Here is a 13,886-nt window from a genome sequence, read left to right as displayed (position 1 = left end):
GTCCCCAAAGCAGAGTCAGTCTAAAGATGTATAAAAGAATATGTCCTTATAAACTTGCTGTGCTATCCCCTCTATCTCTACAAGTTTTGGCCCTTATTCTGTTGCAGGCACCTGGCCCACCCACACAAGTGAGGTATCATTTTAATCGGGAGACTTGGGGGAACGCTGGGTGGAAGGAAATTTGTGGCTCCACTCAGATTCCAGAACTTTCTGTCACCGAAATGTGTGGAAAATGTGTTTCTTTAGACAGAATTTGAGGTTTGCAAAGGATTCTGGCTAACAGAACCTGGTCCGAGCCACACAAGTCACCCCATCTTGGATTCCCCTAGGTCTCTAGTTTTCAGAAATGCACAGGTTTGGTAGGTTTCCCTAGGTGCCGGCTGAGCTAGAGGCCAAAATCTACAGGTAGGCACTGTTTTCAATGAAAAAATGTGATGTGTCCACGTTGTGTTTTGGGGCATATCCTGTCACGGGCGCTAGGCCTACCCACACAAGTGAGGTATCATTTTTATCGGGAGATGTGGGGGAACACTGGGTGGAAGGGAATTCGTGGCTCCTCTCAGATTCCAGAACTTTCTGCCACAGAAATGTGAGGAACATGTGTTTTTTTAGCCAAATTTCGAGGTTTGCAAAGGATTCTGGGTAACAGAACCTGGTCCGAGCCACACAAGTCACCCCATCTTGGATTCCCCTAGGTCTCTAGTTTTCAGAAATGCACAGGTTTGGTAGGTTTCCCTAGGTGGCGGCTGAGCTACAGGCCAAAATCTACAGGTAGGCACTTTGCAAAAAACACCTCTGTTTTCCTTCACAAATTTGGATGTGTCCACGTTGCGCTTTGGGGCGTTTCCTGTCGCGGGCGCTAGGCCTATCCACACATGTGAGGTATCATTTTTATCGTGAGACGTGGGGGAACGCTGGGTGGAAGGAAATTCGTGGCTCCCCTCAGATTCCAGAACGTTCTGCCACAGAAATGTGAGGAACATGAGTTTTTTTAGCCAAATTTTGAGGTTTGCAAAGGATTCTGGGTAACAGAACCTGTTCCGAGCCACACAAGTCACCCCATCTTGGATTCCCCTAGGTCTCTAGTTTTCAGAAATGCACAGGTTTGGTAGGTTTCCCTAGGTGGCGGCTGAGCTACAGGCCAAAATCTACAGGTAGGCACTTTGCAAAAAACACCTCTATTTTCCTTCACCAATTTGGCTGTGTCCACGTTGCGCTTTGGGGCATTTCCTGTCACGGGCGCTAGGCCTACCCACACAAGTGAGGTATCATTTTTATCGGGAGACGTGGGGGAACGCTGAGTGGAAAGAAATTCGTGGCTCCTCTCAGATTCCAGAACTTTCTGCCACAGAAATGTGAGGAACATGTGTTTTTTTAGCCAAATTTTGAGGTTTGCAAAGGATTCTGGGTAACAGAACCTGGTCCGAGCCACACAAGTCACCCCATCTTGGATTCCCCTAGGTCTCTAGTTTTCAGAAAGGCACAGGTTTGGTAGGTTTCCCTAGGTGGCGGCTGAGCTACAGGCCAAAATCTACAGGTAGGCACTTTGCAAAAAACACCTCTGTTTTCCTTCACCAATTTGGCTGTGTCCACGTTGCGCTTTGGGGCATTTCCTGTCACGGGCGCTAGGCCTACCCACACAAGTGAGGTATCATTTTTATCGGGAGACGTGGGGGAACGCTGGGTGGATGGAAATTCGTGGCTCCTCTCAGATTCCAGAACTTTCTGCCACAGAAATGTGAGGAACATGTGTTTTTTTAGCCAAATTTCGAGGTTTGCAAAGGATTCTGGGTAACAGAACCTGGTCCGAGCCACACAAGTCACCCCATCTTGGATTCCCCTAGGTCTCTAGTTTTCAGAAATGCACAGGTTTGGTAGCTTTCCCTAGGTGGCGGCTGAGCTACAGGCCAAAATCTACAGGTAGGCACTTTGCAAAAAACACCTCTGTTTTCCTTCACCAATTTGGCTGTGTCCACGTTGCGCTTTGGGGCATTTCCTGTCACGGGCGCTAGGCCTACCCACACAAGTGAGGTATCATTTTTATCGGGAGACGTGGGGGAACGCTGGGTGGAAGGAAATTCGTGCCGCCTCTCAGATTCCAGAACTTTCTGCCACAGAAATGTGAGGAACATGTGTTTTTTCAGCCAAATTTTGAGGTTTGCAAAGGATTCTGGGTAAAAGAACCTGGTCCGAGCCACACAAGTCACCCCATCTTGGATTCCCCTAGGTCTCTAGTTTTCAGAAAGGCACAGGTTTGGTAGGTTTCCCTAGGTGGCGGCTGAGCTACAGGCCAAAATCTACAGGTAGGCACTTTGCAAAAAACACCTCTGTTTTCCTTCACCAATTTGGCTGTGTCCACGTTGCGCTTTGGGGCATTTCCTGTCACGGGCGCTAGGCCTACCCACACAAGTGAGGTATCATTTTTATCGGGAGACGTGGGGGAACGCTAGGTGGAAGGAAATTCGTGGCTCCTCTCAGATTCCAGAACTTTCTGCCACAGAAATGTGAGGAACATGTGTTTTTTTAGCCAAATTTCGAGGTTTGCAAAGGATTCTGGGTAACAGAACCTGGTCCGAGCCACACAAGTCACCCTATCTTGGATTCCCCTAGGTCTCTAGTTTTCAGAAATGCACAGGTTTGGTAGGTTTCCCTAGGTGGCGGCTGAGCTACAGGCCAAAATCTACAGGTAGGCACTTTGCAAAAAACACCTCTGTTTTCCTTCACCAATTTGGCTGTGTCCACGTTGCGCTTTGGGGCATTTCCTGTCACGGGCGCTAGGCCTACCCACACAAGTGAGGTATCATTTTTATCGGGAGACGTGGGGGAACGCTGGGTGGAAGGAAATTCGTGCCGCCTCTCAGATTCCAGAACTTTCTGCCACAGAAATGTGAGGAACATGTGTTTTTTCAGCCAAATTTTGAGGTTTGCAAAGGATTCTGGGTAACAGAACCTGGTCCGAGCCACACAAGTCACCCCATCTTGGATTCCCCTAGGTCTCTAGTTTTCCTGTGCAGAAATGCACATGTTTGGTAGGTTTCCCTTGGTGGCGGCTGAGCTACAGGCCAAAATCTACAGGTAGGCACTTTGCAAAAAACACCTCTGTTTTCCTTCACCAATTTGGCTGTGTCCACGTTGCGCTTTGGGGCATTTCCTGTCACGGGCGCTAGGCCTACCCACACAAGTGAGGTATCATTTTTATCGGAAGACGTGGGGGAACGCTGGGTGGAAGGAAATTCGTGGCTCCTCTCAGATTCCAGAACTTTCTGCCACAGAAATGTGAGGAACATGTGTTTTTTTAGCCAAATTTGAGGTTTGCAAAGGATTCTGGGTAACAGAACCTGGTCCGAGCCACACAAGTCACCCCATCTTGGATTCCCCTAGGTCTCTAGTTTTCAGAAATGCAGAGGTTTGGTAGGTTTCCCTAGGTGGCGGCTGAGCTACAGGCCAAAATCTACAGGTAGGCACTTTGCAAAAAACACCTCTGTTTTCCTTCACCAATTTGGCTGTGTCCACGTTGCGCTTTGGGGCATTTCCTGTCACGGGCGCTAGGCCTACCCACACAAGTGAGGTATCATTTTTATCGTGAGACGTGGGGGAACGCTGGGTGGAAGGAAATTCGTGGCTCCTCTCAGATTCCAGAACTTTCTGCCACAGAAATGTGAGGAACATGTGTTTTTTTAGCCAAATTTCGAGGTTTGCAAAGGATTCTGGGTAACAGAACCTGGTCCGAGCCACACAAGTCACCCCATCTTGGATTCCCTTAGGTCTCTAGTTTTCAGAAATGCACAGGTTTGGTAGGTTTCCCTAGGTGGCGGCTGAGCTACAGGCCAAAATCTACAGGTAGGCACTTTGCAAAAAACACCTCTGTTTTCCTTCACAAATTTGGATGTGTCCACGTTGCGCTTTGGGGCATTTCCTGTCACGGGCACTAGGCCTACCCACACAAGTGAGGTATCATTTTTATCGGGAGACGTGGGGGAACGCTGGGTGGAAGGAAATTCGTGGCTCCTCTCAGATTCCAGAACTTTCTGCCACAGAAATGTGAGGAACATGTGTTTTTTTAGCCAAATTTTGAGGTTTGCAAAGGATTCTGGGTAACAGAACCTGGTCCGAGCCACACAAGTCACCCCATCTTGGATTCCCCTAGGTCTCTAGTTTTCAGAAATGCACAGCTTTGGTAGGTTTCCCTAGGTGGCGGCTGAGCTACAGGCCAAAATCTACAGGTAGGCACTTTGCAAAAAACACCTCTGTTTTCCTTCACCAATTTGGCTGTGTCCACGTTGCGCTTTGGGGCATTTCCTGTCACGGGCGCTAGGTCTACCAACACAAGTCAGGTATCATTTTTATCGGGAGAAGTGGGGGAACGCTGGGTGGAAGGAAATTCGTGGCTCCTCTCAGATTCCAGAACTTTCTGCCACAGAAATGTGAGGAACATGTGTTTTTTTAGCCAAATTTTGAGGTTTGCAAAGGATTCTGGGTAACAGAACCTGGTCCGAGCCACACAAGTCACCCCATCTTGGATTCCCCTAGGTCTCTAGTTTTCAGAAAGGCACAGGTTTGGTAGGTTTCCCTAGGTGGCGGCTGAGCTACAGGCCAAAATCTACAGGTAGGCACTTTGCAAAAAACACCTCTGTTTTCCTTCACCAATTTGGCTGTGTCCACGTTGCGCTTTGGGGCATTTCCTGTCACGGGCGCTAGGCCTACCCACACAAGTGAGGTATCATTTTTATCGGGAGACGTGGGGGAACGCTGGGTGGAAGGAAATTCGTGGCTCCTCTCAGATTCCAGAACTTTCTGCCACAGAAATGTGAGGAACATGTGTTTTTTTAGCCAAATTTGAGGTTTGCAAAGGATTCTGGGTAACAGAACCTGGTCCGAGCCACACAAGTCACCCCATCTTGGATTCCCCTAGGTCTCTAGTTTTCAGAAATGCAGAGGTTTGGTAGGTTTCCCTAGGTGGCGGCTGAGCTACAGGCCAAAATCTACAGGTAGGCACTTTGCAAAAAACACCTCTGTTTTCCTTCACCAATTTGGCTGTGTCCACGTTGCGCTTTGGGGCATTTCCTGTCACGGGCGCTAGGCCTACCCACACAAGTCAGGTATCATTTTTATCGGGAGACGTGGAGGAATGCTGGGTGGAAGGAAATTCGTGGCTCCTCTCAGATTCCAGAACTTTCTGCCACAGAAATGTGAGGAACATGTGTTTTTTTAGCCAAATTTTGAGGTTTGCAAAGGATTCTGGGTAACAGAACCTGGTCCGAGCCACACAAGTCACCCCATCTTGGATTCCCCTAGGTCTCTAGTTTTCAGAAATGCACAGGTTTGGTAGGTTTCCCTAGGTGGCGGCTGAGCTACAGGCCAAAATCTACAGGTAGGCACTTTGCAAAAAACAACTCTGTTTTCCTTCACAAATTTGGATGTGTCCACGTTGCGCTTTGGGGAATTTCCTGTCACGGGCACTAGGCCTACCCACACAAGTGAGGTATCATTTTTATCGGGAGACGTGGGGGAACGCTGGGTGGAAGGAAATTCGTGGCTCCTCTCAGATTCCAGAACTTTCTGCCACAGAAATGTGAGGAACATGTGTTTTTTTAGCCAAATTTTGAGGTTTGCAAAGGATTCTGGGTAACAGAACCTGGTCCGAGCCACACAAGTCACCCCATCTTGGATTCCCCTAGGTCTCTAGTTTTCAGAAATGCACAGCTTTGGTAGTTTTCCCTAGGTGGCGGCTGAGCTACAGGCCAAAATCTACAGGTAGGCACTTTGCAAAAAACACCTCTGTTTTCCTTCACCAATTTGGCTGTGTCCACGTTGCGCTTTGGGGCATTTCCTGTCACGGACGCTAGGCGTACCCACACAAGTGAGGTATCATTTTTATCGGGAGACGTGGGGGAACGCTGGGTGGAAGGAAATTCGTGGCTCCTCTCAGATTCCAGAACTTTCTGCCACAGAAATGTGAGGAACATGTGTTTTTTTAGCCAAATTTGAGGTTTGCAAAGGATTCTGGGTAACAGAACCTGGTCCGAGCCACACAAGTCACCCCATCTTGGATTCCCCTAGGTCTCTAGTTTTCAGAAATGCAGAGGTTTGGTAGGTTTCCCTAGGTGGCGAATGAGCTACAGGCCAAAATCTACAGGTAGGCACTTTGCAAAAAACACCTCTGTTTTCCTTCACCAATTTGGCTGTGTCCACGTTGCGCTTTGGGGCATTTCCTGTCACGGGCGCTAGGCCTACCCACACAAGTCAGGTATCATTTTTATCGGGAGACGTGGGGGAATGCTGGGTGGAAGGAAATTCGTGGCTCCTCTCAGATTCCAGAACTTTCTGCCACAGAAATGTGAGGAACATGTGTTTTTTTAGCCAAATTTTGAGGTTTGCAAAGGATTCTGGGTAACAGAACCTGGTCCGAGCCACACAAGTCACCCCATCTTGGATTCCCCTAGGTCTCTAGTTTTCAGAAATGTACAGGTTTGGTAGGTTTCCCTAGGTGGCGGCTGAGCTACAGGCCAAAATCTACAGGTAGGCACTTTGCAAAAAACACCTCTGTTTTCCTTCACAAATTTGGATGTGTCCACGTTGCGCTTTGGGGCATTTCCTGTCACGGGCACTAGGCCTACCCACACAAGTGAGGTATCATTTTTATCGGGAGACGTGGGGGAACGCTGGGTGGAAGGAAATTCGTGGCTCCTCTCAGATTCCAGAACTTTCTGCCACAGAAATGTGAGGAACATGTGTTTTTTTATCCAAATTTTGAGGTTTGCAAAGGATTCTGGGTAACAGAACCTGGTCCGAGCCACACAAGTCACCCCATCTTGGATTCCCCTAGGTCTCTAGTTTTCAGAAATGCACAGCTTTGGTAGGTTTCCCTAGGTGGCGGCTGAGCTACAGGCCAAAATCTACAGGTAGGCACTTTGCAAAAAACACCTCTGTTTTCCTTCACCAATTTGGCTGTGTCCACGTTGCGCTTTGGGGCATTTCCTGTCACGGACGCTAGGCCTACCCACACAAGTGAGGTATCATTTTTATCGGGAGACGTGGGGGAACGCTGGGTGGAAGGAAATTCGTGGCTCCTCTCAGATTCCAGAACTTTCTGCCACAGAAATGTGAGGAACATGTGTTTTTTTAGCCAAATTTTGAGGTTTGCAAAGGAATCTGGGTAACAGAACCTGGTCCGATCCACACAAGTCACCCCATCTTGGATTCCCCTAGGTCTCTAGTTTTCAGAAATGCACAGGTTTGGTAGGTTTCCCTAGGTGGCGGCTGAGCTACAGGCCAAAATCTACAGGTAGGCACTTTGCAAAAAACACCTCTGTTTTCCTTCACAAATTTGGATGTGTCCACGTTGCGCTTTGGGGCGTTTCCTGTCGCGGGCGCTAGGCCTACCCACACAAGTGAGGTATCATTTTTATCGTGAGACGTGGGGGAACGCTGGGTGGAAGGAAATTCGTGGCTCCTCTCAGATTCCAGAACTTTCTGCCACAGAAATGTGAGGAACATGTGTTTTTTTAGCCAAATTTTGAGGTTTGCAAAGGAATCTGGGTAACAGAACCTGGTCCGAGCCACACAAGTCACCCCATCTTGGATTCCCCTAGGTCTCTAGTTTTCAGAAATGCACAGGTTTGGTAGGTTTCCCTAGGTGGCGGCTGAGCTACAGGCCAAAATCTACAGGTAGGCACTTTGCAAAAAACACCTCTGTTTTCCTTCACAAATTTGGATGTGTCCACGTTGCGCTTTGGGGCGTTTCCTGTCGCGGGCGCTAGGCCTACCCACACAAGTGAGGTATCATTTTTATCGTGAGACGTGGGGGAACGCTGGGTGGAAGGAAATTCGTGGCTCCTCTCAGATTCCAGAACTTTCTGCCACAGAAATGTAAGGAACATGTGTTTTGTTAGCCAAATTTTGAGGTTTGCAAAGGATTCTGGGTAACAGAACCTGGTCCGAGCCACACAAGTCACCCCATCTTGGATTCCCCTAGGTCTCTAGTTTTCAGAAATGCACAGGTTTGGTAGGTTTCCCTAGGTGGCGGCTGAGCTACAGGCCAAAATCTACAGGTAGGCACTGTAAGGAAATGCCTCCTTGGCATGGTTGCCCCCTGACTTTTTGCCTTTGCTGATGCTATGTTTACAATTGAAAGTGTGCTGAGGCCTGCTAACCAGGCCCCAGCACCAGTGTTCTTTCCCTAACCTGTACTTTTGTATCCACAATTGGCAGACCCTGGCATCCAGATAAGTCCCTTGTAACTGGTACTTCTAGTACCAAGGGCCCTGATGCCAAGGAAGGTCTCTAAGGGCTGCAGCATGTCTTATGCCACCCTGGAGACCTCTCACTCAGTACAGACACACTGCTTGCCAGCTTGTGTGTGCTAGTGAGGACAAAACGAGTAAGTCGACATGGCACTCCCCTCAGGGTGCCATGCCAGCCTCTCACTGCCTATGCAGTATAGGTAAGACACCCCTCTAGCAGGCCTTACAGCCCTAAGGCAGGGTGCACTATACCATAGGTGAGGGTACCAGTGCATGAGCATGGTACCCCTACAGTGTCTAAGCAAAACCTTAGACATTGTAAGTGCAGGGTAGCCATAAGAGTATATGGTCTGGGAGTCTGTCAAACACGAACTCCACAGCACCATAATGGCTACACTGAAAACTGGGAAGTTTGGTATCAAACTTCTCAGCACAATAAATGCACACTGATGCCAGTGTACATTTTATTGTAAAATACACCACAGAGGGCACCTTAGAGGTGCCCCCTGAAACTTAACCGACTGTCTGTGTAGGCTGACTAGTTCCAGCAGCCTGCCACACCAGAGACATGTTGCTGGCCCCATGGGGAGAGTGCCTTTGTCACTCTGAGGCCAGTAACAAAGCCTGCACTGGGTGGAGATGCTAACACCTCCCCCAGGCAGGAGCTGTAACACCTGGCGGTGAGCCTCAAAGGCTCACCCCTTTGTCACAGCCCAGCAGGGCACTCCAGCTTAGTGGAGTTGCCCGCCCCCTCCGGCCACGGCCCCCACTTTTGGCGGCAAGGCTGGAGGGAACAAAGAAAGCAACAAGGAGGAGTCACTGGCCAGTCAGGACAGCCCCTAAGGTGTCCTGAGCTGAAGTGACTCTAACTTTTAGAAATCCTCCATCTTGCAGATGGAGGATTCCCCCAATAGGGTTAGGATTGTGACCCCCTCCCTTTGGAAGGAGGCACAAAGAGGGGGTACCCACCCTCAGGGCTAGTAGCCATTGGCTACTAACCCCCCAGACCTAAACACGCCCTTAAATTTAGTATTTAAGGGCTACCCTGAACCCTAGAAAATTAGATTCCTGCAACTACAAGAAGAAGGACTGCCTAGCTGAAAAACCCCTGCAGAGGAAGACCAGAAGACGACAACTGCCTTGGCTCCAGAAACTCACCGGCCTGTCTCCTGCCTTCCAAAGATCCTGCTCCAGCGACGCCTTCCGAAGGGACCAGCGACCTCGACATCCTCTGAGGACTGCCCCTGCTTCGAAAAGACAAGAAACTCCCGAGGACAGCGGACCTGCTCCAAGAAAAGCTGCAACTTTGTTTCCAGCAGCTTTAAAGAACCCTGCAAGCTCCCCGCAAGAAGCGTGAGACTTACAACACTGCACCCGGCGACCCCGACTCGGCTGGTGGCGATCCAACACCTCAGGAGGGACCCCAGGACTACTCTAAGACTGTGAGTACAAAAACCTGTCCCCCCTGAGCCCCCACAGCGCCGCCTGCAGAGGGAATCCCGAGGCTTCCCCTGACCGCGACTCTTTGAATCCTAAGTCCCGACTCCTGGGAGAGACCCTGCACCCGCAGCCCCCAGGACCTGAAGGACCGGACTTTCACTGGAGGAGTGACCCCCAGGAGTCCCTCTCCCTTGACCAAGTGGAGGTTTCCCCGAGGAACCCCCCCCTTGCCTGCCTGCAGCGCTGAAGAGATCCCTAGATCTCCCATTGACTTTCATTACAAACCCGACGCTTGTTTCTACACTGCACCCGGCCGCCCCCGCGCTGCTGAGGGTGAAATTTCTGTGTGGGCTTGTGTCCCCCCCAGTGCCCTACAAAACCCCCCTGGTCTGCCCTCCGAAGACGCGGGTACTTACCTGCAAGCAGACCGGAACCGGGGCACCCCCTTCTCTCCATTCTAGCCTATGTGTTTTGGGCACCACTTTGAACTCTGCACCTGACCGGCCCTGAGCTGCTGGTGTGGTGACTTTGGGGTTGCTCTGAACCCCCAACGGTGGGCTACCTTGGACCAAGAACTAAGCCCTGTAAGTGTCTTACTTACCTGGTTAACCTAACAAATACTTACCTCCCCTAGGAACTGTGAAAATTGCACTAAGTGTCCACTTTTAAAACAGCTATTTGTGAATAACTTGAAAAGTATACATGCAATTTTGATGATTTGAAGTTCCTAAAGTACTTACCTGCAATACCTTTCGAATGAGATATTACATGTAGAATTTGAACCTGTGGTTCTTAAAATAAACTAAGAAAAGATATTTTTCTATATAAAAACCTATTGGCTGGATTTGTCTCTGAGTGTGTGTACCTCATTTATTGTCTATGTGTATGTACAACAATTGCTTAACACTACTCCTTGGATAAGCCTACTGCTCGACCACACTACCACAAAATAGAGCATTAGTATTATCTCTTTTTGCCACTATCTTACCTCTAAGGGGAACCCTTGGACTCTGTGCATACTATTCCTTACTTTGAAATAGTGCATACAGAGCCAACTTCCTACATTGGTGGATCAGCAGTGGGGTACAAGACTTTGCATTTGCTGGACTACTCAGCCAATACCTGATCACACGACAAATTCCAAAATTGTCATTAGAAATTGATTTTTGCAATTTGAAATCTTTCTAAATTCTTAAAAGTCCTGCTAGGGCCTTGTGTGTTAAGTCCCTGTTTAGCATTGTCTTTTAGAGTTTAAAAGTTTGTTAAAAGTTTGAAATTAGATTCTAGAAACAGTTTTAGATTCTTAAAAAAGTATTCCAACTCTTAGCAGAATAATGTCTGATACAGAGATGCAGGTGGTGGAACTCGACACCACACCTTACCTCCATCTTAAGATGAGGGAGCTAAGGTCTCTCTGTAATATAAAGAAAATAACCATTGGCTCCAGACCTACCAAAATTCAGCTCCAGGAGCTGTTGGCAGAGTTTGAAAAAGCCAACCCCTCTGATGATGACATCACAGAGGAAGAAATTAGTGACTTGGAGGCCAATGTCCCTCCTCCAGTCCTAAATAAGGAGAACAGGACCCCTCAAGTCCTGTCTCCAACTGTGTTAGTCAGAAATGGTGAGTCCCTCACAGGAGGGTCCCACATTTCTGAAATCACTGAGGATGCTCTCAGTGAAGATGACCTCCTGTTAGCCAGGATGGCCAGAAGATTAGCTTTAGAGAGACAGCTCCTAGCCATAGAAAGGGAAAGACAAGAGATGGGCCTAGGACCCATCAATGGTGGCAGCAATATAAATAGGGTCAGAGATTCTCCTGACATGTTAAAAATCCCCAAGGGGATTGTGACAAAATATGAAGATGGTGATGACATCACCAAGTGGTTCACAGCTTTTGAGAGGGCTTGTGTAACCAGAAAAGTGAACAGATCTCACTGGGGTGCTCTCCTTTGGGAAATGTTCACAGGAAAGTGTAGGGATAGACTCCTCACACTCTCTGGAAAAGATGCAGAATCTTATGACCTCATGAAGGGTACCCTGATTGAGGGCTTTGGATTCTCCACTGAGGAGTACAGGATTAGGTTCAGGGGGGCTCAAAAATCCTCGAGCCAGACCTGGGTTGACTTTGTTGACTACTCAGTGAAAACACTAGATGGTTGGATTCAAGGCAGTGGTGTAAGTAATTATGATGGGCTGTACAATTTATTTGTGAAAGAACACCTATTGAGTAATTGTTTCAATGATAAACTGCATCAGCATCTGGTAGACCTAGGACCAATTTCTCCCCAAGAATTGGGAAAGAAGGCGGACCATTGGGTCAAGACAAGGGTGTCCAAGACTTCAACAGGGGGTGACCAAAAGAAAGGGGTCACAAAGACTCCCCAGGGGAAGGGTGATGAGACAACCAAAACTAAAAATAGTAAAGAGTCTTCTACAGGCCCCCAAAAACCTGCACAGGAGGGTGGGCCCAGAGCCTCTTCACAAAACAATGGGTACAAGGGTAAAAACTTTGATCCCAAAAAGGCCTGGTGTCATAGCTGTAAACAGCATGGACACCAAACTGGAGACAAGGCCTGTCCCAAGAAAGGTTCCACTCCAAACTCCCATCCAGGTAACACTGGTATGGCTAGTCTCCAAGTGGGATCAACAGTGTGCCCAGAGCAAATCAGGGTCCACACTGAAGCTACTCTAGTTTCTGAGGGTGGGGTGGATTTAGCCACACTAGCTGTCTGGCCGCCTAACATGCAAAAATACAGACAGCAACTCTTAATTAATGGGACTAGAATAGAGGGCCTGAGGGATACAGGTGCCAGTGTCACCATGGTGACAGAGAAACTGGTTTCCCCTGGCCAATACCTGACTGGAAAAACTTACACAGTCACCAACGCTGACAATCAGAGAAAAGTACATCCCATGGCAATGGTTACTTTAGAATGGGGAGGGGTCAATGGCCTGAAACAGGTGGTGGTCTCCTCAAATATCCCAGTGGACTGTCTGCTTGGAAATGACCTGGAGTCCTCAGCATGGGCTGAGGTAGAACTAAAAACCCATGCAGCAATGCTGGGTATCCCTGAACTGGTGTGTGTGAAAACAAGATCACAATGCAAGGCACAGGGTGAACAAGTAGAGCTGGAGTCTGGAAGAATGGCCCAGCCTACCAAGAGAACAGGAAAGTCAGTTGGGAAACCAACTGCAACACAGCAAAAGAAAGGGAACCTCTCTTCTCAGGAAGAAGTTCTGCCCTCTGAGGGAACTGAGCCTTTGGAGCTTGAACCTTACCAGGTTGAGCTCTTAGGCCCAGGGGGACCCTCAAGGGAGGAGCTGTGTAAGGGACAAGAAACCTGTCCCTCTCTTGAAGGCCTTAGGCAGCAAGCTGCTGAAGAGTCCAAAGGCAAGAAAAATGGAACACATAGGGTCTATTGGGAAGATGGGCTCCTGTACACTGAGGCCAGAGACCCCAAACCTGGTGCCACTAGGAGAGTGGTAGTGCCTCAGCTGTTCAGGAAGTTCATCCTAACATTGGCCCATGACATTCCCCTTGCTGGACATTTGGGACAAACCAAGACGTGGGAGAGGTTAGTCAACCACTTCTACTGGCCCAATATGTCCAACATGGTTAAGGAGTTTTGCCTCTCCTGCCCCACCTGTCAAGCCAGTGGTAAGACAGGTGGGCATCCAAAGGCCCCCCTCATTCCACTTCCAGTGGTGGGGGTTCCCTTTGAAAGAGTGGGTGTGGACATAGTTGGTCCACTAGAACCTCCCACAGCCTCAGGAAACATGTATATCCTGGTAGTAGTGGATCATGCTACCAGGTATCCTGAAGCTATTCCTCTTAGGTCGACTACTGCCCCTGCAGTAGCCAAGGCCCTCATTGGTATCTTTACCAGAGTGGGTTTCCCTAAGGAGGTGGTGTCTGACAGAGGTACCAACTTCATGTCAGCATACCTAAAGCACATGTGGAATGAGTGTGGAGTGACTTATAAATTCACTACACCATACCATCCACAAACTAATGGCTTGGTTGAGAGATTCAACAAGACATTAAAAGGCATGATCATGGGGCTCCCAGAAAAACTCAAAAGGAGATGGGATGTCCTCTTGCCATGTCTGCTTTTCGCTTACAGAGAGGTGCCACAGAAGGGAGTAGGATTCTCACCCTTTGAACTTCTGTTTGGTCATCCTGTAAGGGGACCACTTGCCC

Source organism: Pleurodeles waltl, chromosome 1_2, assembly GCF_031143425.1.
Source record: "Pleurodeles waltl isolate 20211129_DDA chromosome 1_2, aPleWal1.hap1.20221129, whole genome shotgun sequence".
Classification (NCBI taxonomy): domain Eukaryota; kingdom Metazoa; phylum Chordata; class Amphibia; order Caudata; family Salamandridae; genus Pleurodeles; species Pleurodeles waltl.
This window is presented reverse-complemented; position numbering follows the sequence as displayed.